The 22,535-nt window shown below is 38.2% G+C and overlaps 1 long non-coding RNA gene across 1 annotated transcript; it reads right to left on the bottom strand.

Moving 5' to 3' along the window:
- Nucleotides 1–11,810: 11,810 nt before the first annotated feature.
- Nucleotides 11,811–16,954, bottom strand: LOC130457248 (uncharacterized). Its single transcript, XR_008916408.1, has 3 exons — nt 16,901–16,954; nt 15,601–15,674; nt 11,811–11,867 (listed from the first exon to the last, which is right to left on the bottom strand). It is a non-coding gene; the product is annotated as an uncharacterized LOC130457248 (long non-coding RNA).
- Between the last annotated feature and the right edge of the window lie 5,581 nt (nt 16,955–22,535).

Here is a 22,535-nt window from a genome sequence, read left to right as displayed (position 1 = left end):
GTTTGAATTTTATTTTTTATTTATTATTTTTAAACCCTTACCTTCTACCTTAGAATCAATACTAAGTATTGGCTCCAAAGCAGAAGAGCAGTAAGGGGTAGGCAATAGGGGTTAAGTGACTTGCCCAGGGTCACACAGCTAGGAAGTGTCTGAGGTCAGAGTTAAACCCAGGACCTTCCATCTCCAGGCTTGGCTCTATCCACTGACCCACCTAGCTGCCCCAAACTTTACTTTAAATAATTCAGTGATCTGATGGTGATAGATGATGTAGTGGATATTATATAGGACTGGGAATCAGGAAGAACTGAGTTTTAAAAACTGCCTTAGTACATGTGAACTTGTCATGTCAGATAAGAGTCCATTCTAGAACAAATTGTCAGGCAAAAGGGATTTCTGAAGTTACCCAGGGTTTGATCCATGGCAAAAAAATTGATTAAAAAAATATATATACATTTAGATTAAAAACTGTGTGCACAGTTGCTGGCTTTTTTTTTTGCTTGTTAGAATTTGCTTCAGAGATATACTAAATTTTTATGAGCATTTGCTATTTTAGAAAAAAATTATGAGTCTAAGATTTTCTGCAGTTACATTTCTTTTTTTTTTTTAATTTTACTTAATTAGTCAATTTAAAATATTTTTCCTTGGTTACAAGAGTCATGTTTTTTCCCTCCACTGCATCCACCCCCTCCCGTGGTCAAAGCTCAATCCCACTGGGTTTTACATGTGTCTTTGATCAAACTTATTTCCATATTGTTGATGTTTGCATTAGGGTGATCATTTAGAGTCTATATCCCCAATCATATCCCCATCGACCCTTGTGATCAAGCAGTTCTTTTTCTTCTGTTTCTACTCCCACAGTTCTTTCTTTGGATGTGGATAGTGTTCTTTCTCATAAATCCCTCCGAATTGTTCTGGATGATTGCATTGTTACTATAAGAGATGTCCATTACATTCAATTGTATCACGGTGTATCAGTCTCTGTGTACAATGTTCTCCTGGTTCTGTTCCTTTCACTCTGCATCAATTCCTGAAGGTCATTGCAGTTCACATGGAATTCCTCCAGTTCATTATTCCTTTGAGCACAATAGTATTCCATCACCAACATATACCACAATTTGTTCAGCCATTCCCCAACTGGAGGGCAGCCCCTCATTTTCCAATTTTTTGCCACCACAAAGAGCGCAGCTATTCTTGTGCAAGTATTTTTCCTTATTATCTCTTTGGGGTACAAATCTAGCAGGGCTATGGCTGGATCCTCCTTTCTATCTCTTAGCCAGTACCATATTGTTTTGATGACCACCGCTTTATAGTATAGTTTGATATCTGGTACTGCTAGGCCACCTTCCTTTACATTATTTTCATTATTTCCTTGGATATCCTTGATCTTTTGTTCTTCCAAATGAACTTTGTTATGTTTTTTTCTAATTAATTAAAAAAGTTTTTTGGTAGTTTGATGGGGATGGCACTAAATAAGTAAATAAGGTTGAGTAAGATTGTCATTTTTATTATGTTAGCGCCGCCTAACCATGAGCAATTAATGTTTTTTCCAATTATTTAGATCTAGTTTAAATAGTGTGCAAAGTGTTTTGCAGTTGTGTTCATATAGTTCCTGTGTTTGTCTCAGCAGATGTGAATTTCAAAACTATTCCACCCTAATCAGACCATTCTTTAGAAGATGTGATTTAGCTATTTCCTGATCATTAACAATGGAGATACTTGGAATAACAGAATCAGGTCTTAGAAACTCTATATTCTTCACCCTACTCAGTTTAACAAGATTTTGAAGGTCTGCATCAGACTCAAGATTTAATTATCTGAGGAGATGGCTTTCAACAGACATGTGCAAAAAAAAGGACAGACCTCTTGGCTGTCCTAAGTCAAACTAAGTCCTCATTGGTACAGATGAGACGCAGAAAAATGATGTAAAAATGTCCATATAAGGCACGGCACTTCCTGACCCCTCCTCTTTCCCTGGAGAGACGAGTCTGGCTGGCAGCGTGCTAAGTGTTCCGACATCTTGGAGTGTTGGGTGGTGAGTTTTGTCCTGGAGCTGATTTCAGGTTCCTGCATTTAGCTAAGCCTCTTTGGAGGTCAGGCCGATTCTTTCCTCCTTCACACTCAAAACCTTACTTTCTAGATCTCCTATCTTCCTGCCCTGTACTAGCCCCTTCCTTCCTCCTTCTTCTTAAAATCTTCTCTGCTATGTCAATTAAATCATCATAAAATTTGGCAACTGACTTGGGTATTTTATTATTTGGGATTTCCCTTAGTGACCACTTAAATTTAGATTTTTTTCAATCTCAACCATCATTTCACCCTTTACACAGATAGATTCCTAAGTATTTTATATTGTCTAGGGTGATTTTAAATGGAATTTCTCTTTCTAATTCTTGCTGCTGAGATGTATTGAAAATATATAGAAATGCTGATGAAGTCATGTGGGTTTATTTTTGTATCATGCAACTTCACTAAAATTGTTTATTATTTTCACTAGCTTTTTAGTTGATTCTCTAGGATTCTTTAAGTTGACCATCATGTCATCTGCAAAGAGCTTGGTCTCCTCATTGCCAATTTTAATACCTTTGTATAATTGAAAATCTGTTACCCTAAAAAAGAACTACATTTCCCAGGAGCTCACTGACTTCCTGATGTTACATACTTCCTGTAGAGAGAGGATATTAGCGAGTGGGCAGTCCTCTTGGGCCTCTTTCTTGGGCTTGCAGCCAGCATGGTGGTGGTGGTAAGCTAAGCTTGGGGATTTTGAAATGGCTTATCAGCCATGGGTACATGGTCTTTATTTTGTATCTTCTTTATTCCTTGATTTCTAATGATCATTAATAAATCTCCTAAAACATAATATTTTATTATTTGAGATTAATTTTAATTTTTACACCTTCAATTTCTTTTTCTTCTCTAATTGCTACTGCTAGTCTTTCTAGCACAATGTTAAATAATAGAGTTGATAATGGGCATCCTTGTTTCACTCATGATCTTATTGGGAAGGCTTCTAATTTATTCCTATTGCAGATGCTACTTGCTGATGGTTTTAGATATATACTGTTTATTATTCTTAGGAAAGGTCCTTCTATTCCTATAGTTTCTAGTGTTTTCAATAGGAATGAGTGTTGTATTTTGTCAAAGACTTTTTTCTGCATCTATTGAGATCATCATGTAATTTTTGTTGGTTTGCTTGTTGATATGGTCAATTACGTGGATGGTTTTCCTGATGAACCATCCTTGCATTCCACCTGATCATAATGAATAACCATCATGATCACTTGCTGGAGTCCTTTTTCTAGTATTCTACCTAAGATTTTAAAATCTATTTTCATGAAGGAGATTGGTCCACAGTTTTCTTTCTCTGTTTTTGACCTGCCTGACTTTGGAATCAGTACCATATTTGTGTCATAAAAGGAATTTGATAGAACTTCTTTGCTTATTATGTCAAATAGTTTGTATTGTATTGGGATTAGTTGTTCTTTGAATGTTTGATAGAATTCACTTGTGAATTCATCAGGCCCTGGGGATCTTTTCTTAGGGAGTACTTTGATGGCTTGTTCAATTTCTTTTTCTGATACAGGATTATTTAAATATTCTTCTTCTGTTATATATATATATTCTGTTAATTTAGGCCATTTATATTTTTGTAAATATTCATTAATATCACCTAGATTGCCATATTTGTTGCCATATAATTGGGCAAAATAGTTTTTAATGATTGCATTAATTTCCTCTTCATTAGAGGTTAGGTCACCCTTTTCATCTTTAATACTGTTAATTTGGTTTTCTTTCCTTTTTTTAAATTAGATTGACCAGTACTTTGTGTATTTTGTTTGTTTTTTGTTTTTTGTTTTCAAAATACCAGCCTCTAGTTTTATTTATTAATTCAATGGTTCTTTCACTTTTGATTTTATTAATTTCTCCTTTAATTTTTAGGATCTCTAATTTAGTTTTCATTTGGGGATTTTTAATTTGTTCACTTTCAAGTTTTTTGATTCACATGCCCAATTCATTGACCTCTGCCCTCCCTAATTTGTTAACATATGAACTCAAGGATATAAATTTCCCCCTGAGTACTGCTTTGGCTGCATCCCATAGATTTTGAAAGAATGTCTCATCATTGTCGTTTTCTTCAATGAAATTATTAATTGTTTCTATGATTTGTTCTTTAACTAATTGATTTTGGAGAATCTTATTATTTAATTTTCAATCAATTTTTGATTTGCCTATCCATGTACCCTTACTAATTATAATTTTTTTGCATTATGATCTGAAAAGGTTATATTTTGTAGTATTCCAAGCATATTCACATCTAAGAAATATAAATGAGATACAGATATTATGTCATCAGACACAGGGTTAAACTCTGATATTTGTGGGCAGATTCTTGACCTAGTCATGCTGCCTTTGTTCAAGGCAAACTCATTAACATTTGGTGCTGAGTCAAATTCCTTTGTAAAAGCGCAGGTTGAAGTCAACACGCCCAAAAGGTGTCATCATTGCCATCCCATCCAATGTGAATTAACTATGCTTTGTTACATATTCATTGAGCACCTTCCAATCCACACTGAAATAAATTTGGGAAGCAGTCCATTGATTTTCTCTCTTGGACTTTTCATTCTCACACTTGATACTTTTATCCTATTTTCTATCTAGGAACTCGTGTTTCCACGTGTTCCATTACTTCTCACATTTTCCTTTAATATCTTTCCAAGGAGAATGTCATCAGGGATTCATGCCATCCCTTACTAAAAATTGACTTGTCTGTGTCTCTTATTTATCACCCATTTTCTCAGACTCCTTGCTCCTTCTCGAGCCCAAACCCACTAAGGAAAATTCTTTTTGTAACAGCCACTGGACGTCTATTATACATTTATTATTTATGCTTTTTTGCACTTGTTTGCCATGTTTTTATGCCCTGGTACATGGTCAATCTTTGTGAATGTACTATGTGCTGCTGAAAAGGTGTTTTCCTTTTTGTTGCTATTTATTTTTCTCCATATAGTCTCTTTGAGACTGGTTTTTGTGATCTATCATCTTATCAGTGAGATATTTTATGTTTTCTCCTATTTTGTCAGGCTTTTGCCTTTGCTTTATTAATTCTTGCTGTTTTGCAAGATCATTGGCTTCCAATTGCCTAAATCTGGTCTTTAAGGACTGGTTTTCCATTTTAATCTTTTGATTTTCCTTTTCAGTTTGGTCTATACTGCTTTTTGTGGCTTCCAGCTGTTTCGCCAATTGGGAGTTCCTGTCCTTTAGACTTATTTTCTTTTTGAACTATTTCCCACTTTTCTTGTCAAAATCCTTCCATCTTCTTGATAAATTCCGATTTAAATTCTTCAAGAGCTTGTGGCCAATTTCCTTTTTTTTTGGGGGGGGAAGGCTTGGATGCATTTATTTGTATGTCCTCTTCTGCTATTTCCTCTGTAGTCTTGATTTTTCCTCCATAAACAGTATCCAGGGTCAATGCCTTCTTCTTGTTTTTCTTGGTGTTGGGAAGTTGTGTTTTGTGGGCATTATTTGCCATAACTATGGTGTTTTTTCCTTTCCTTTACAGTCAGAAGTCTGACAGAGTGAGCAGGGCAGGCTCTCTCTGTATGGAGCTAAGAAGCATGGATTTTGCCTAAGGCCACCTCTCAAGTCTCTGCAGCCTCTACTGTTTACAGACCTTCTCTGCACTATGTACAAATGGGTGCCCTAGGTCTGTGCTCTTCATCTTGCTGGAGTCTCAGGTTTAGCTGCTCTCAGGGGTAGATCTTTGATGGTCTTAGCTGCTAAGGACCTAGAGGTACCCCTCACTCATTCTAGAGGTGCCCCTCACTCACTCACTGATTCTAGAACAGTGCCTCTGACTCTGGCTCCATAGGTGGGTTGGGGGAGGGTTGATCAGCTTGTGTTTTGGTGGAAGCTATTTCACCCACTTATAGTGTGGAGATGCCCAAATCCCATGTACCTTAAATGCTGTGCCCTACTATAGAGTTCCTTCATCCATATGAATTTTTTTTTTGGCTTTTTGAGGTAGTCTTTATCAGTAGGTGGTGTGGAGAGGAAGAGTCCTAGGTCTACACTGCTGCTATGTTTACCTGGAAATCTGCAGTTACATTTCTATATAATAAGACATATTTGAATTGTAATAAAATGAAATTATTTTTAAAAATAAATAAAATCTTCCTTGGGCTAGTATTTAGTAGCTAGGTAACCTTGTGAGAATCACAGTTTTCTCTCCATCATAGTCTCCTCATATGTAAAATGGAAATAATAAGAGCACCTACCTTATAGGGTTCTTGTAAAGATCAAATGAGATAATATATGTAAGTGTTTTGCAAACCTTTAAGTGCCAAATAGATAACAGATATTATGATTGTTGTTATTTTTATTATTATTTTAACAGGATATGGATTCTCTCCACCAATGCAGATTTTAAGTCTGTTATATATTAGGTTTCCAGAATTATTATGGCCAAGAAATTCTTTCTTTCTTAAGTAAATCTAGTAGTGAGTTTGAAGTGTCGAAGAAAACCTTTTTTTAAAGATTTAGGGAGACCTGAGAATGCTTGTTACCAAATAGTAAAGAGCCAGTGGCAAGAGGGAGATAGAAGAAGCATGAGAGAAAGGATGATTGCTGAAGCAGATTCCTGGAAGAGGTCAGACAGCAGGTGATCCAGGAGGCAGATAAAATAATATGGATACTTCCACTTCTCTGACCAGAGAGAAGAAGAAAGAGACTGTTGTTGAGATTTGAGGAACAGAAGTGGAAAACCATAGGAGTTCCCACTAGATTACTATATTTCTCATGGAAGTACAAGGTTAGATCTTCTGCTGTAAATATGAGAGGGAAGGGTGGAAGGATACTTGGTCCAGTTATTAGTTTAGGAAAAAAGGAAAGTCAGTTAGGGAGGTGGTGAAGTAGATAGAGCACTGGACCTAGAATGGGGAAGAGCTGAATTCAAATTCAGTCTCAAATATGTTTCATTTTTCAATATACATGTTTCCTTACAGATAATTGGATAAGCTATACATTAAGTTTTAACAAATCATTTGATTAACATTCTGTAATTACCCTATATATACTTGTTTCTATACATTCTAACAACAAACACAAAGCTTTACAAAAGATGGATGTTTTCTCATCATAGGCAGGATAGCCAGAGGTCAGTTCTCATTAACCTGTGAGGTGCTCAGACATTCAGGTAAGCTAAGAGTGATGACTCATTACTTTAATCAAATACATAATCCATCAGGATTTCTAAGGAAATAATCAACAAAATATTGTCACCAAGTGTGGGGTCAGAGGGTAGAAAAAACATAGCCCAGTTTTAAGTATTTTTCCAATATCAGGCTTTCATTTTTCTAATATTTCACTAAGGTATCCATGGCATGTTGCCTAGCCAATAGTTCAAAACAAATGAGTGGAATAGAACGTACTAGCCTCTCCTTGAGAGGCAATTAATATACCAGCTCAGGGAAGCTTGTCACTGGCCTGTACATGGGGGTGGGGAATCCAAGCACAGTTTTATTAGAAGTTTTATGCCTAAAAGAGGAGTCTCATCTATGATCCTTTATCTAAATGGTTGCATAGGAGTCCTTAAGTTTTATTTTGTAAGTAGCATTTCTTGGTATTATTCTAGGGGGATGAAGTGGGACATCTATTTCAATCCTGCAGGCATTTTGCTTTCATCCTTTTTTCCAGGGTCTAGGTAAGGGTAATAATCATAACAATTCTTATAATAAAGGGGTGTTAATAATAGAAGATTCACTGGGGGGGGGTTTCCATCCTTCCTGGGGGCCGCCGGGCAGCCCCCAGTTTTCACATGTGACCATGTCAGACAGTGTGGGTTTGATGGCTCCCAGCAATGAGGTACATGACCCTAGGTAAATCATTTATCCTCTGACTACCTTAGTTTCCTCAGAGATGATAGTACTAGTTTTAATAGAATTGATGCTAAGACAGAAGGTAACGGTTTAAAAAAAAATACTAATGGGAGCAGCTGGGTGGCTCAGGGGATTGAGATCCAAGCCCAGAGACAGGAGGTCCTGGGTTCAAATGTGACCTCAGACACTTCCTAGCTGTGTGAGCCTGGGCAATTCACTTAATCCCCATTGCCTAGTCCTTACCACTCTTCTGTCTTGGAACCAATACATAGTTTTGATTCTAAGATGGAAGGGAGGGGAAGGGTTAATAATAATAATAATAATACTAATAATACCTACCCTTCATGGTAGTTGCAAGGATCATATGAGATAATATTTGTAAAGGACTCTGCAAACCTTAAAGTATTCTATAAATGCTAGATGTTATTATTAGTTATTATTAAAAGTTCATGGATCAGTCACTGTAGGGATGGAGAAAAGCAATCAAGAATTGAATAGTATTAAGGAGCAATTAGTGCCCAGCTGAGATTGTAGCAAATGAAATGTATAAAGAATGAATAAAAAGATCTTAAGAATTTCTGTACTGATGGTAAGACTCCCTGGAAAAGTAACAAAGAAACTGAACGGCAAGGGTGAATGAAAATTCATAGGTTATGAGGAAAATTATTTTCAATATTATATCATTTGATTTTTAAAAAAACTTTAATAATATGGAAATAGATATCAAGTTATACATGTGTAATCCAGTAGAATTGCTTATCAGCTCTGGGAGGAGGGGAGAAGATGGGAGGGAGAGAACACGAATCATGTATCCATGGAAAAACATTTTAAAATAAAAAATTAGGGGACAGTTGGGTGGTTCAGTGGATTGAGAACCAGGAAGTCCTAGGTTCAAATTTGACCTCAGATACTTCCTAGCTGTATGGCCCTGGGCAAGTCACTTAACCCCCATTGCCTAGCCCTTACCACTCTTCTGCCTTGGAAGCAATACACAGTATTAATTCTAAGGTGGAAGGTAAGGGTTTTAAAACAAACAAGCAAATAACTAAATATTTTAAAAATTAAATTAAAAATTTACAAAAAATAAAAAACATTAAAAAAAAACTATTCCCTTCTATCTTATTATGAATTCTAAGACAAAAGAGCAGCAAGGGCTTGGGGTTAAGTGACTCACTCAGGGTCCTATAACTAGGAAATGGCTGAGGCCAGATTTGAACCTAGGTCATCCTGCCTCCAGGACTGGTGCTCTACCCACTGTCTTACTTGGCTGCTCCTGTTTTTTAATATTATCCTGTAACATTGCTTTTCCTAAGTTCAAAAGAACTTTTTCACAGCCCTAGAAATGTCCTTTCATTCCTTGCCTGTTGCAGCTTCTAAATTAAAATACATTCCTCTCAAATTGAGAATTTGAATTATATCTTCTCCATAAACAGAGCTGACCTGAGCCAGATATTCCTAGAGATGACAGACTTCTGTCCTTGGTCTTCTCCATTGAAAAAAGAAGCATTTGATCTATGGAGGTAACAAAAAAACTTTTTTTAAGCCCTACCTCTCAGAATTGATACTAAACATTGCTTCTAAGGCAAAAAAGTGATTAAGTAACTGAAGTAATTGATTTTCCCAGGGTCACACAGCTTGGAAGTATCTGAGGCCAGATTTGAACCTAAGTCCTCCCAACTCTAGGTCACCATGGTACCCTATCCACTGAGCCACTTAGCTGTTCCTTGAAAGTCAAAAACTTAACCAGCCCTAACTTGTTCATCCCATCTAGATCACCAAGGGCTATTAGACTTTTATGTGTAGTCATGACTCCCTTCACCACTGTGAAGGAATCAGGCAGGGCCGAAAATAGTAGCCCACCGCCTCATTAGATAACCACCAATTAGAGATTACTTTTGATGTCCAGGAGAAGACTGAATAATGATCTATCAGAACTGTATTTAAATAATCAGAGACCCTGCATTCCTTGTCTCTGACCTCCCAAAGGAACCTTAGATCATTAATTTATTGATTATTGCTAGCTTAGTCAATAAATTTATTTTTCAATCTGGAATGTAGTCTCTGCATATTATTTGACCACAGGCAGGAATGTAATTTCTAAGGTAGTAACTAATACATTTTTTTTAAATTTTCAATTAAAATTTCTTTTCAACTAACAAGCATTTATTTTCTCTCTTTCCCTCTCATTCCCCCTTCCCTTTGAGAAAGAAAAAAAAAGGAAAATAAAATCCTTGTAACAAAGATGCATTGTCAAGAAATCCAAAATCTGTGTCTCATTTGGCATCTTGCAGCTCTCTATCAGGAGGTGGGTGGCATTCATTACTTGTCTTCTGGAATTGTGGTTGGTCATTGCATTAATCAGAGGTCTTAAGTTTCAAAGTTGCTCAATTTTTGGATTAAGAAAAAAAAGTTCTATATTACTATATGAAAAAGTATTCTAAATCATTACTGATTAGAGAAATGAAAATCAAATTCAGTCAGATATCATGTTAAACCTATCAGATTGGCTAAAATGATTAAAGGGCAACATGACAAATGTTGGAGGTGGAAGCTGTTGATGGAACTGTGAAGTGATCCAACCCATTAAAAAATGATTAAGAATATTTTTCCATGCTTACATGATTCATGTTTTTTCCCTCCCCCCTCCCTGAGCAAACAGGCAATTCCACTGGGTTATACCTGTATCATTGTTCAAAACCTATTCCCATATTATTGATATTTGTAATAGAATGATCATTTAAGGTCAAAATCCCCAATCTTATCCCCATTGAACCACATAATAGATCCTATGTTTTTCTTCTGTGTTTCTACTCCCACAGTTCTTTCTCTGGATATGGATAGTGTTCTTTCTCATAAGTTCCTCTGAATTGTCCTGGATCATTGCATTGCTGCTAGTAGAAAAGTTGATTACATTGGATTGTGCCATAATGTATCAGTCTCTGTGTACAATGCTCTCCTGGTTCTACTTTCACTCTGCATCAATTACTGGAGGTCTTTCCAATTCACATGGAATTCCTCCAGTTCATCATTCTTTACAGCACAATAGTATTCCATCACCATTAGATACCACAATTTGTTCAGCCATTCCCCAATCAAGGGACACCTCCTCATTTTCCAATTTTTTTTTGCCACTACAAAGAATGAAGCTATGAATATTTTTGTAAAGGTATTTTTCCTTATTATCTCTTTGGGGTACAAACCCAGCAGTGGTATTGCTGAGATCCAACACTTTTGGAGAACAATCTGGAATTGTGCTCAAGGAGTTATGAAATTGTGTACATCTTTTGACCCAGTAAATAAAAATAAATAAAATAAACCTATTTGGTTTATTTCCTAAGATGATCAAAAGAAAAACAAAAGAACCTATTTGTTATAAAATAGTTATAGCAGCTCTCTTTGTGGAGGCAAAGAATTGGAAATTGAGGAGATGCTTATTAATTGGAGATTGGTTAAACAACTTGTGGTATATGATTTTAATGGAATACTGCTGTGCTCTAAGAAATGAACAGGTTAATTTTAGAAATATGTGGAAAGTTCTACATGAAGTTATGAGCGAATGAGCTGAGTAGGGGCACTTAGGTAATTAATTCAGTGGATAAAAAGTCAGACCTAGAGATGGGAAGTCCTGGGTTTAAATCTAACCTCAAACACTTCTTCACTGTGTGACCTTGGGAAAGTCACTTAACCCCAATTGCCTAATCCCTAACTCTCTTCTATCTTGGTACCAACACTTAATATAGATTCTAAGACAGGAGGTAAGGGTTTTTAAAAAAATGAATGAAACATGTAGAATCAAGAGAACATTATATATAGCAACAGAAATATTGTTTGAAGAATAATTTATGTATTCCCAACTTCAGAGAAAGTGCTGATAAATAAAAACAAGCAAGCCATAGTTTTATATATACATATCATATCTTTCCTAGATACATAACATACCTTTTTGTCAAATGATGCCTTCTCTAGTGTGGGGATGGGAAGGAGGGTGGGAGATACCTAGGAAATTCAATGTAACAAACAAATTAAATCTTTTTAAAAGTTGCTCATTTTTAGAATATTATTCTGATATAATTTGTCCTACTGATTCTCCTCACTTTATCCTGAATTGATTCATACAAATCTTCCTGGATCCTTTGAAATCATCCTTTCATCATTTCTTATAGCTTAGTGAAAAATTAAAGTGGTAAACCATTGGTCAGTGATGGCAAACCTATGACATGGGTGTCGAAGATGGCACACAGAGCACTCTCTGTGAGCACTTGGCTGTCCCTCCCCTGCCAGAGTTAGTTACTAGAAAGGCAGAGGGATTCAGGTGGAGTTGCTCCCCTCCCCCCTCTCCATTGTGCCTGATGATATTTTTTGCATCCACACCCCCTGCCCAGCAGCCAATGGAAGCACTTCCTCCCTCCCCTGGGGGTGGTGGGAGGTGGGGTATGCAGGCACTTGGTGATGGGGTGGGGAGAGCACTCTGTAGTGGGGTGGGGAGAGGGGAGGGCACCAGCTTGTCACTCAGTCTCTAAAGGGTTTGCCATCACTGCCACAGGGTTTAGGCTGGATAAGCAAGTGTTCTAGAAGAGCAGCTACTCTTGCTGTGGCACAGCTTTTTCCCTCACAAATAATTCCCGCACAACCTCCTTTGACTCCAGCTTCTCTAATGATGTCTTTAGTGACATTTCCTCCTCTCAGGCACTGGGATAGACCCCAGCTTCTTTGACACAGTTTCCTGGCCTAAAACCAATAAAAAGCCCAACCCATGTGGGCTAAGTATCTCTTAGACTTAGTGGATATTGGAGACCAAGAGAATCTCTGTATTCCAGTGACTGGCTGATCAGTTGTTTCCAGATGGAGAAAAGGGGGCTGTCTGGAGATGATGTATCTTTGCTATATGTCCTTGCTGTGTTAGGTAGGGAAAGTAAACATCCTTTTGCTAAATGTTCAGTGATTCAAAAGTGTCCCATTTCATCCCAACATAGAACCTGAACTTGGAGAAGAGCAATGGAGGGGGAAAAATGTTTAAAGAAATCATGACAAAATATCTCAACATCAAAGTCCTGACTGTGCTTAAAGAACAGTCAGAATCGTCACTAAAGAGAACATGAAATTTGAAGGAGAGGAAGAGTATGGAAAAAAATCTTGAACCTTCTGAACACCAAAAAGATAATGAAGAAAATGCCAGCTACCAACCTATCTGTGTCTACTCCCTTTATACAAAAGTATGAGTCATTTATATACACAAATTGAGAACATCTTCAATAATGGTACTAATAGTGGCTATAAGGGCAACTAGGTGACATAGTGGTGAGGGAGGCCTGAGCAGGAAATTGCCAGGCCTTGGAAGTTAATATGTCAAAGGTCCCAGCAGCAGGTACCAGATAAGAACTTAGGGGCCATAACTGCCGGCAACATTCCAACAATGGTATGTACCAGATGAGGACTAGGGGGGCCATACGTGCTGGAGGGTATATATACCCCAACATCCCCAGACTACAAGGGGGAACTCACTCGTTTGGCGGAGTTCCCCTGGTGTACACCAGTTCAATAAACGACCCTCTTGCTAATTGCATTGTCTATTGGTCTTCCATGGTGGTGGGCGAAAACCCGGACCCTACAGTGGCAGGCTTGGAGATGGGAGTTCCTGGGTTCAAATCTGGCCTCAGACACCTCTGAGCTTGTGTGACATTGGACAAGTCACTTAACCCCCATTACCTAGCCCTTACCACTCTTATGCTTGAATTGATATTCAGTATTGATTCCAAGAGAGAAGGTAAAATTTTTTAATAGTAGCTACAAGAGGGGCAGCTGGGTAGCTCAGTGGATTGAGAACCAGGCCTAGAGATGGGAGGCCCTAGGTTCAAATGTGACCTCAGACACTTCCCAGCTGTGTGACCCTAGGCAAGTCACTTGACCCCCATTGCCTAGCCCTTACCACTCTCCTGCCTTGGAGTCAATACTGTGTATTGGCTCCAACATGGAAGGTAAGGGTTTAATTTAAAAAAATAGTAGCTACAAGAGTTATTCATCCATGATCCACATTTTAAACATTTCTAAAACCTATAGAAAATAAAAGATCCTATTATGCATAATGGTTGTGGACTATGAAAAGGCATTTGATTTGGTTAGAACAAAGCCATCTTATAGGCTCTTTATAATAAAGTAACTCCCATCCAGTCACTGACATCCTTCAAGATTCTTTGGAAGCTATGACAACATTGAACAACCTGGTTTAATGATCTCCTGATAGTACACATCAGGCAAGGCATTAAAGAGAATGATATATATATTTATCAAAGATATTCATAGTTAGGTGACTTAAGTGGATAGGGAGCCAGGCTGGAGACAGTCATAGATTCAAATCTGGCCTCAGACACTTCCTAGCTGTGTGACCCTGGTCAAGTCACTTAGCCCCCATTGCCTAGCCCTTACAGCAATTCTCTCTTGGCACCAACAAACAGCATAGATCATAAGACAGAAGGTAAGGTTTAAAAAAAAAAACAAGTGTCCATGGGAGAAACCCAGTACAGAATTCAACTTGTAGAGGGTAAGATCTTCCAGGTGCTCCTATGTGAGAATGACATTGTCCTGGTTGAATAAAGTCCTAGAGCACTGTAGATTTTCCTGGAAGAGAAATGTAATCACTCAAAGGAGTTTGGCCAGAGTGTCCACAGAAAAGTCCAAGTGTATGAAAAAATGTCTATTGCCTAGATTGCTTTCTTTCTTTTTATTTTTAATGCTTACCTTCTGTCTTAGAATCAATACAATCAATACTAAGTTTTGGTTCCAAGAGAGAAAAGAGGGAAGCACTAGGCAAGTAAGTGACTTGCCCAAAGTCACACAGCTAGAAAGTGTCTAAGGCCAGATTTGAGCCCAGGTCTTCCCATCTCCAGGCCGGATGTTGTATTCTTTGTGCTACTTAGTTGTCTCTTATTGCCTAAATTCCAATATGCATTTGGATAGACACCCTATAGAATTCATCCAACAGTATATATAAATCTGGGGCAAACAGTCCAGATAGACAATGAACTAGACTCAGAGTTGAAAGGGAGGAAAAGAGTAGGCTTTCAGGAAATTATAAAGCTCATATAATAATGCTAAGCTTCCCATGAAAGCAAAAGCTCATTCTGTTAATACAAAATTACATTAATTTTGCGATATGGCAGAGATAGGAAATACAACCATTCTAAAAATTGACAAATGAGTATTAGACAGAGGACAGAGGGCAATGGAAAGGCACATGGTAGATGTGAACAGGCTTGAACATAGAATCAATGAAAAACTCTGAAGAAAAAGAGGGGTAAAAGAAATCATGAATAATAACAGCAAACATTTATATAGCATTTTAAGGTTTGCAAAGTGTTTCATAAATTTTATCTCATCCTTACAGCTATCCTGGAGAGTAGGCATTATGATTTTTGTTCAGTCGTTTTTCAGTCATGTCCAACTCTTTGTGACTCCATTTGGGATTTTCTTGGCAGAGATAGTAGAGTGGTTTGTCATGACCTTCTCCAGTTCATTTTATGGATGAGGAAAACTTAGGCTAACAAGGTTAAGTGGATTGGCCAGGGTCACACAGTAAATGTCTAAGGTCAGATTTGAACTCAGGAAGATGTCTGTCCTGACTCCAGGTCCTGTACTCTACTCACCATACCACCTACCTGACTCAAGGTATTATTATTATCATTCCCATTTTATAGATAAGGAAATTCAGGCTGAAAAAGTTTATGTGACTTACCCAGGGTCACAAAACTAATGAGTGTCTTAAGTCACATTTGAACTCCAAGTCCAGCTCTTTATCCACTGTGCCACCTAGATGTTAGGATAAAAAGATAGCCTGGGTCAAGTAACAAGGGTAAGGGAAAATAGCCAGCCAGAGCACTCAACTAGTACCCTTGTGATATCAGGAGAAATCTAGGTCTCCAGAATGTTGGGAAGATTCCCTGTGGCAGACTTATGGGCAGACAAGATCTGCATAGGATAGATAGGCATGGATGGTTTGTAATCTTCATCACCAATGAGATCTTGGATGTATCTGTGTGCATACTGGTTTGTTCAAAAGCCTACTTGGAGGAGCAGCTGGGTGGACACTTCTAACTGGTGACTGGTCAAATCACTTAACCCCCTTTGCCTAGTCCTTACCACTTTTCTGCCTTGGAACCAATAATAGCATTGATTCTAAGATGGAACATGAAAGATTAAAAAAAAGAGAGAGAGTGGTTTGCACAAAATTATTCTTAAGGCACCTTGCAGCTCTTATTCTATGATTTTGTGAATATAAGCTCAAGACTATGACATTTACTTGCTTTAATGTAATTTTTCCTTTGACTTAAAAAAATAAATATGAAGGAAAGGTAGCACAAGTTTGGAACTTGAAGAAAAAAAGGGGAGTGAGCAGTCTTTTAAAAATTCCCAAAAGAGCTTTGTTGCTTGCTTTACAGATGTCAATTTCAACATTTGTCCAAATCTACTTTGCTCTTCTATATAGGAAGGATAATAGATCAGCCCTCTGTCTCCAAGGACAGTTATTTTAGCAAAAATGAGCTCTGAAATCACTGAGACAGAAAAACATGCTTATTGGGGAAGATTACAAATAGAAAAGAGGTTCTGATGAGCTAGCATATAATTTTCCCCATTTCAGTGAATACACAGCCTCCTTTTGAATCCAAGTTCAATGTCGCTGTTATAATTACTGGGGCATCCAGTGCTTCGTGTCTTATAATAAAATTCCTTTTAGTAAATGTGGCCTGTGGCTCAGATTTAAAGTTTTGAAAGTATAATGATTGGGAGTTGATCAGGGCAGTTTTCTCAATTGATTTTCGACTCCTTCCACCCTATTCCACCCTAACTCTCCCCAGATGATGCAACCACAGAAAATGAGGGGGCAGATAACAGAGAGGGGGAAAAAAGTGTTACGGTTTTAGATGAATTATAAAGAAGTTTTATTGGGGGCAGCTAAGTGGTGCAGTGGATGGAGGGTTAGACCTGGAGTCAGGTGGACCTGAGTTCTTTTATAGTGAAAAAATCAAGTTTCTAACCTGAACTCCCGTCTAGCTCTCTCCACAGGAAGTCAGCGAATTCCAGAGGCTGTTCCCTACCTCACTTCCTGTGCCTCACAAGTGCCAATGGTGGCTATAGCTTGGCTTAGGACAGCCCAGGTGGGCAGTTAGTTATTTCTGATTTGTCATTGACTAGCACATGCCCGTGTAGTGTGGGTGTGCACGATTTTTTGGATGCTAGACCAAGATGGAGATTTTAAAATTCACAGTTCAAATGTGACCTCAGACACTAGCTGTGTGTCCTTGGGCAAGTCATTTAACCCTGTGGGCCTCAGTTTCCTCATCTGTAAAATGAACAGGAGGAGCAAATGGCCAAACCACTCCAGTATCTTTCCTAAGAAAACATGAAACAGTGTCACGAGAATTGTGCATGATTGAAACACTGAACAACAAAGAAAGGTTTACATTCTTTGCTTTCTGTCTTCTTTATACAAGTATGAACTATCTAATGAAGCCTGATGAAATTAGGACAGTTTACTTCATGGCCTTTTAAAAACTAACTTGCCAGTTCTGAAGACAAATTATAGGAGGAAGAGCTTTATTGGATGTGATCCTCTGGTAGTCTAAAGCTGGAATCCCTTACCTGGGTCCCTTTTTATTTTATTTTTTAAACCCTTCCCTTCTGTCTTAGAATCAATAGTAAGTATTAGTTCCAAGGAAGAAGACTGGTAAGGGCTAGGCAATGAGGATTAAGTGACTTGCCCAGGGTCACACAACTAGGAAGTATCTGAGGTCAAATTTGAACCCAGGACCTCCCATCTCTGAGCCTGGCTCTCAACCCATTGTGCCACCTAGCTGCCCCTGATCTGAGTCCTTTAAAAAAAAATTGATTTTGATAAAGCTTTATTTCTATATAACTGATCTCCTTGTAATCCTATGTATTTCTCTTTAAGTATTTAAAGATGTGATTCTGAGGAGCCCACTGACTGCATCATCCTGCCAGAGAGGACCATGGCACAAAAAAAAAAAAGGTTAAGAACCCCTGACCTAGAGGAAAGTCAGCTATGAAGAAGAGTAATTTCCTGTCAGAGCTTCCTGCCAGTCCCCAGAACTGGCTGGTTAGCTTTTTAAAGGCTTCCTCTCTCCTCCCCTCTTCCCTCATTAATTGGGCTGCCAGTTGGCAATGGCAAGCTGTCTTTCTAATTTCATCAAACTTGATTAGAGATTTCTTTACACCCTATAAAGGGGTAACAGTGAGGGTAAATAAACTCTTCTTTACACTTAAATTAAAACATGAATTCTCCTTCTATGTTCTCACCCCCTTATCTTCTATGTTTATATGAAGTTGGGGTGGGGTGGGGAGAAAGGAATCAATAATTGGTAGGGATATCCTGGAAAACTTGGTGTCTCTGTCTTTCATAATTACTGTCTATTCAGTAATTTTTTCTCCGCCTTTCCAAGCAGTAAGTTCTGTCTAAATGATACTGTCTTTTCTATTATGATGCCTTTCTTGCTCTCCTTCCTTATCTAAGTGTGAGAAAGCATTGCTGGGTTACTCTAGGGGCTGAGGCTGAGCCTGGTCCTTGTCCTGCATCCAGGCATGTGGGTTGGGCTAAATTCAGCCCGGGGGGGGGGGGGGGGGGAGGGGGGGGGCGGGGATCTGTCTCTAATGAGATGGGGTAGGTTCCCATTTCTTCACAGTTGTTGGCTCATTAAATACTCCATTTTGGCATCTCCCCACAAAAGGGGAATAGAAAGATATTTAATGTATAACACAAATCAGTTATGGGACAGGCAATTTATTCTTACATGCCACAAGAAATACCCAACCTAGGACTCTCACAAGTGTGTATTTAACAAAAACAAACAATTTAAAACAGGATGCTATAACTCAATCTGTTATAATCTGCTGGGAGTCTGATGCTGCAACCTCATCATAATGCAGTTGGTAGGACCGTTAATTAGGCATTTTACATTTCACCTTGGCTCATCACTGTCCAACCAACTGCTTTTACATGACTGCTGGGAAAATGGTCAGGCTTGGCCAGTTTTCCTATCAGTGGCCATGCTCTCTGAAATAGAAGTTTCCCTTGCAATCAGTCATTGCTGTTCTGGTGGTCAGTGCTGCTGCTACACATGCAGACCTCTGAACCTCTTGATCAGCAGGCATGTCCATCTCCAGGTTGCACGTTGTTTACCTAATCATGAAAGAAAACTCAAAATAGGAAAAGGAAATCAGAGACCTAAGTGCAAGCTCTCCTAGTTTGAGTCCCCTTGCATTAGATGTTATGTTAGTTAGCACAGTTGCTGTGATGCTGAGATCAAGGAAGGCTAGCCTTTTGCCACCCCCTTTAAAGTACCAAATTTGTGTGATGCCATCTGAGAGCCAAAATTGAGGAGGATGAGCTGGAAGCTGTCTCTTCTTTGTATTCTGAGGCACCATTTCCCCCTACCTTAGTCTGTCAAGTCTTACCAAAATGCCATGTCTTCCCATCACTGGAGTCACTACATAGCTTTAAGTAGGTCCTGAAGCATGCAGTTGGTCTGCTGGACACAGGAAGGTCAATTCAGAGCATGTTCTATGATATAACTAGAAAATGTTACTTCTTTATTGTATCTATATCTGTATCCATTGCTCAATGGCTTAAAAAAAAAATTCTTACCTTTCATTTTAGACTCAATACTGAATATTAGTTCCAAGGCAGAAGAGTGGTAAGGATTAGGCAATGGGATTAAGTGAGGCGAATAGGATCACACAGCTAGGAAGTATTTGAGGTCACATTTGATGGCCCCTTTCTAGGCTTGGCTTTTAATCCACTGGGTCATCTGGCTGCCCCACTCAAAGGCTTTTAATCTGCCCATTTTGCATGGGAATTAGTCAAAATCTTGCTTGCCATTGCTTGGAGGCTACTATTTTGAAAATGAGATGGGATTACAATCAAATGGGGTGGGGGGGTGGGTGTGGATGGGGCACCACTAATGGCTTGGTGGACATTTTTTTTAAACCCTTACTTTCCATTTTAGAATCAATACTATGTATTGATCTTAATCCCCATTGCCTAGCCCTTATTGCACTTCTGCCTTGGAACCAATACTTACTATCAATTCTAAAACAGAAGGTAAGGGTTTAGAAAGGACAAGGGGTCAGTCAGTTGTTTCTGATTTGTCACTTGCTAACACACTTGGGTCATAGACCATCCTCCCCCACAGTTAATCCTTAAGTGGGGGTGTATACATTCCTGGTTGCTAAAATTCTAAAGACTAAGTAGAATGGAGTACATCTAAAACTCCAATTTCTGAGAAACAAAGGCATATCTATTCTGAGTTTGATTTTGAGCAATAAGAAAGAACTGAGTGAATTGGAAATGACAGGAACCTAGGGAATAATATACAGTGCAGTCTAATAGTGTGATGATAGATAGGGAGAAAATACCCTTAACTGGGAGATACTAGGGTGGAGATGATGGAGCATTAAAACTGGAGTTAGAGGATTTAGATTTAAATTCTGACTGCCTTTTCCCATCTATATAGCCTTAGGCAAGCAGAAATGGCAGTTGTAAACAAAACAAAACAAAACCCTCCCCTTCTGTCTTAGAAAACATGCTAAGTATCTTTCCAAGGCAGGAGAGTGGTAAGGACTAGGCAACTGAAGTTAAGGGACTTGCCCAGAATCACATAGGAAATGTCTGAGGCCAGATTCATAATTATGAATGTGGAGATATGACTAACTAATAAAATGAGAGAGGCTGACAGAACGTATTGGAAGTGTAACTAACAATTGTTTATAAGCAACACATGAAATGTAAAGATTTATATGGAGTTAAAAAAGATGGTCCGAAATAGAATTTCTTTTCTTTTTTTCTTTTTTTTATGGCCTTGCAATACACACTTCCATATTAGTCATTGTTGTAAGACCACACTCATACATAACCAAAACTCCAAATTAAAACCAAAGATACAATGATGTGAAAGATGACTCCAACAGTTTTTTTCTCTGGAGGTGGAAAGCATTCCCTATCATAGGTCTTTCAGAATTGTCCCAGATCATTGTATTGCTGAGAGAAGTCAAGTTTTCACAGATAATCATCATCCAATATTGCTGTTATTGTGTACAGTGTTCTCCTGGTTCTGCTTATTTCACTCTGAATCAGTTCCCACAGATCTTTCCAGCTTTTTCTGAAATCATTTTGCTTATCATTTCTTATAGCATAATTGTATTCCTCATCAACATGTACCACAATTTGTTTAGCACTTCCCCAATGAATGGACATCTCCTCAATTCCAATTCTTTGACACCACAAAAAGAGCAACTATAAATATTTTTGTACAAGTAGGTCCTTTCCCCTTTTTTATTATCTCTTTGGGATACAGATTCAGCAGTGGCATTACTGGATCAAAGGCACATTTTTATAACCCTTTGATATAGTTCCAAATTGCCCTCCAGAATAGTTGGATCAGTTCACTTCACCAACAATGCATTAGTGTCCCAATTTTGCCACACTCCCCTACAACATTTACTACTTTCCTTTACTGTCAAGTTGGCCAATCTGATAGGTGTGATTTGGTACCTCAGTGTTGTTTTAATTTGCATTTCTCTAATCAAGAGGCATTTAGAACATTTTAAAATAGAATATATTTGTAAACTTCTGATTATTGTCAAATAAGGTATAAAATAGAAAGACACATGCACTCACCATGGTGTTGGCCACTATAATGAAGGATGTATGGCAAGGTGTCCAAAATGAAGAGAGATTCCCTACGGATGATAAGGTCCTAAGGATGCTCTGCTTTGTGGTAATGTGATAATGTTCAGAATTTTGTAAATGAGATTTGTAATCACTCAAAAGAATTTGTAACAATCTACACAGGACAATCAGTGTCTATTTTCTAGATGAGAGATTTTCTGACTTATGGGTCTCGGGATTCCTTTATACTCTTGAAAATTATAAGGACTGGGGCAGCCAAGTGGCTCAGTGGATAGTCAGGGCTGGAGATGAGGTCATGGGTTAAAATATGGCCTGAGATACTTCCTAGTTTGTGACCCTGGACAAGCCACCTAGCTGCCTTCCTCTTTACTTTCTTAAAGCAAACAAAATAGCACCTAAGCACACCATTCTCTAAGTTTATCTTTAGTTCTTCCCTCTTTGTTCCTTAAAGGCAATGGGATTCTGAAGGAACTGTGGTCTCTTACAGGAGTGTGCTGGTAAAATTGCCTAGGCCTTACTCTTCTTCTACCTTGGAACCTGATTCTAGGACAAAAGGTAAGGATTTTTAAAAACAATAAATGAAATAGAAATTATTGAAGACTGCCTACAAAAAGCTTATGTTTCTGTGGATTATGTTAATTGATACTTGCTATGCTAGAGATTTGGATATCTTTGTATAATTGTGAAAATAATCTTGACCTTGAAGATCTATCCTTGGACCACTTTTTGAGAACCACTGGTCTAGATTATAATATGCAGTTGGATTGAAAACTCACTGAATCAGTCCATCAGGTCAGCTACTGCAGATGGTAGGCCCAAAATTGAGTAGGAGGAAGACAGCAGTATACATTTAGGAAACTGAGAAAAATTCCCAGACTTCTCTGTACAACAAAACCCCATATATTAAATCACCAATATTATTCCAGTGATGCTCTACAGAAACAAATTTTGGAATGCTATCTCCAATA

The sequence above is a fragment of the Monodelphis domestica genome, chromosome 2, assembly GCF_027887165.1.
Source record: "Monodelphis domestica isolate mMonDom1 chromosome 2, mMonDom1.pri, whole genome shotgun sequence".
Classification (NCBI taxonomy): Eukaryota; Metazoa; Chordata; class Mammalia; order Didelphimorphia; family Didelphidae; genus Monodelphis; species Monodelphis domestica.
Note: the sequence above shows the minus strand (reverse complement) of the source record. Positions and strands in the feature narration are given on the sequence as shown.